Source organism: Petromyzon marinus, chromosome 21 (genome assembly GCF_048934315.1).
Source record: "Petromyzon marinus isolate PM22_M1 ecotype Great Lakes invasive population chromosome 21, UKy_Petmar_22M1.pri1.0, whole genome shotgun sequence".
In the NCBI taxonomy this organism is placed as follows: Eukaryota; Metazoa; Chordata; class Hyperoartia; order Petromyzontiformes; family Petromyzontidae; genus Petromyzon; species Petromyzon marinus.
The window spans coordinates 18474-22096 of record NC_133687.1 but is presented as its reverse complement, the minus strand read 5'-3'; positions in this window follow the sequence as shown (position 1 = coordinate 22096).

The window sequence follows — 3623 nt, the reverse complement described above, 5'->3', positions numbered from 1 at the left end:
CCACCACACACCCGACACACACACACCCACCCCACGTACGACACACACACACACCCACCCCACGTATGACACACACACACACCCACCCCACGTATGACACACACACACACCCACCCCACATACGACACACACACACACCCACCCCACATACGACACACACACACACCCCACACACGACACACACACACCCACCCAACCCCGACCCGACACACACACACACGCACCCACCCACCCCCCACCGGACACACACACACACCCACCCACCCCCACCCGACACACACACACACCCCCCACCCGCCACCCGACACACACACACCCCCCACCCCCCACCCGACACACAAACACACCCACCCACCCCCCACCTGACACACACATACCCACTCACCCCCCGACATACACACACACACCCACCCCCCACCCGACACGCACACACACCCACCCCCACCCGACACACACACACCCACCCCCCACCCGACACACACACACCCAGCCACCACCCGCCCGACACACACACACACCCACCACCCACACGACACACACACACCCATTCACCCCCCATCCAACACACACACACCCACCCACCCCCCACCTGACACACACATACCCACCCACCCCCCGACACACACCCACCCCCCAGCCGACACACACACACACACACCCACCCCACATACGACACACACACACACCCACCCCACATACGACACACACACACACCCACCCCACACACGACACACACACACCCACCCAACCCCGACCCGACACACACACACACGCACCCACCCACCCCCCACCGGACACACACACCCACCCGACACACACACACCCCCCACCCCCCACCCGACACACACGCCCCACCCCCCACCCGACACACAAACACACACCCACCCCACCCCCCCACCCGACACGCACACACACCCACCCCCGCCCGACACACACACACACCCACCACCCACACGACACACACACACCCATTCACCCCCCAACCAACACACACCCACCCACCCGACACACACACACACACGTACTCACCCCCCACCCGAAACACACACACACACCCACCCCCCATCCGACACACACACACCCACCCCCCACCCGACACACCCACCCACCCCCCACCCAACACACACACACACCCACCCACCCCCCACCTGACACACACATACCCACCCACCCCCCGACACATACCCACCCACCCCCCGACACACAAACACCACGCCCCACCCGACACACACACACACACCTACCCCACACACGACATACACACACACCCAGCCACCCACCACCCGAAACACACACACACACACCCACTCCTCACCCGACACACACACACCGACCCACCCGACACACACACACACCCACCCCCCACCCGACACACACACACACACACTCCCCACCCGACACACACCCACCCCCCACCCGACACACACATACCCACCCACCCCCCACCCGACACACACACACCCACCCACCCGACACACACACACACCTACTCACCCCCGACCCGACAGACACACACACACCCACCCTCCACTCACCCGACACACACACACACCCACCCCACACACGACACACACACACACCCGCCACCCCCACCCACCCGACACGCACACAACACACACACCGACCCGACACACACAAACACCATACCCACATGAAACACCCATCCACCACCCACCACACACCCCCACCACCGACACACCCCGCACATCCACACCCGACACACCCACCACCCACTCAACACACACACCCACCACACACCACACACCACACACACAATACGCACACACACAATACGCACACCCACCACCCACCCGGCACGCACACCCGACACTCACACCCACCACCCACCCGACACGCACACCACACACACACCCACCCGACACACACAACCACCATACCCACCCGACACACACACCCACCCCCCACCTGACACACACACACACACCCACCCCAACCTGACACACACACCCACCCACCCCCCGACACGAACACACCCACCCCCCACCCGACACACACACCCACCCACCAACCACCCGACACACACACACACCCACTCCACATACGAAACACACACACCCACCCCCCACCCGACACACACACCCACCCACCCCCCACCAGATACACACACACACACACACCCACCCCCCGACACACACACACCCACCCCCCACCCGACACACACACACCCACCTGACACACACACACCCACCCGACACACACACCCACCATACCCACCCAATCCTCACCCGACACACACACACACCCACCCTCCACCCACCCGACACACACACACACCCACCCCACACACGACACACACACCCACCACCTACCCACCCGACACGCACACAACACACACACCCACCCGAAACACACACCCACCATACCCACATGACACACCTACCCACCACCCACCACACACACCCACCACCGACACACACCCCACATCCACACCCGACACACCTACCACCCACCTGACACACCCACCACCCACTCAACACACACGCCCACCACACACCACACAAACGACACGCACACCCACCACCCACCCGGCACGCACACCCGACACGCACACCCACCAGCCACCCGACACGCACACCACACACACACCCACCCGACACACACAACCACCATACCCTCCCGACACACACACCCACCCCCCACCTGACACACACACACACACCCACCCACCCCCCGACACGAACACACCCACCCCGCACCCGACACACACACACCCACCCACCACCCACCCGACACACACACACACCCACCTCACATACGACACACACACACCCACCCCACATACGACACACACACACACACCAACCCCACATACGACACACACACACACCCACCCACCACCCACCCGACACACACACACCCACCCACCCCCCACCCGAAACACACACACTAACCCCCCCCCACCTGACACACACACCCACTCCCCCCCGACACACACACACCCACCCCCACCAGTCACACACACGCACACACACCCACCCACTCACCACCCGACACGCACACACACCCACCCACCCACCCCCCTCCCGACACACACCCACCCACCAGACACACATACACACACCCACCCCCCACCTGACACACACATACCCACCCACCCCCCGACACACACACACCCACCCCACACACGACACACACACACACACACTCTTCACCCGACACACACACACACCCACTCCCCACCTGACACACACACACACACACCAACCCGCCACCCACCTGACACACACCAAGCCACCACCCGCCCGACACGCACACCCACCACCCACCCGACACACACGCACACCCATTCACCCCCCACCCGACACACACCCACCCACCCGATACACACACACACACACGTACTCACCCCCCAGCCAACACACACACACACACACCCACCCCCCACCCGACACAAACACACACACCCACCCACCCCCCACCCGACACACACACACACTCCCCCCCCCCACCCGACACACACAACCACCCACGCCCCACCCCACACACACACCCACCCCCCACCTGACACACACCCACCCACCCCCCACCTGACACACACACACACCCACCCACCCCCCGACACACACACACACCGCCCACCCGACACACAAACACACACACAC